Source organism: Macadamia integrifolia, chromosome 2 (genome assembly GCF_013358625.1).
Source record: "Macadamia integrifolia cultivar HAES 741 chromosome 2, SCU_Mint_v3, whole genome shotgun sequence".
In the NCBI taxonomy this organism is placed as follows: domain Eukaryota; kingdom Viridiplantae; phylum Streptophyta; class Magnoliopsida; order Proteales; family Proteaceae; genus Macadamia; species Macadamia integrifolia.
In genome coordinates this window covers 1075685-1075954 of record NC_056558.1, presented here as the reverse complement: position 1 = coordinate 1075954, position 270 = coordinate 1075685, and positions in this window count along the sequence as shown.

Sequence of the window (270 nt, the reverse complement as noted above, 5' to 3'; positions counted from 1 at the left end):
GGTTTTACTCTCTTTTTGCAGGTTTTATATTTTCAAGGCCTTAAGGACTATCGGGAGCTATATCTTCAATTTTACACGTAAAGAGGTCCTATTTCTTTTCATGGTTGCGAAGAGGACGAAATTCTGAGCAAGATGGACGTGTTCAATTAAAAGTACACATTCGTTTGGTCACCCGTACAAATGATTATTCTTTTTGGGTCAGAAAAAGAATAATGGATCAGAACTGAACCGAGATGCAGAACCAGCCCGTTTGCAATTGTCCCAGAGGTA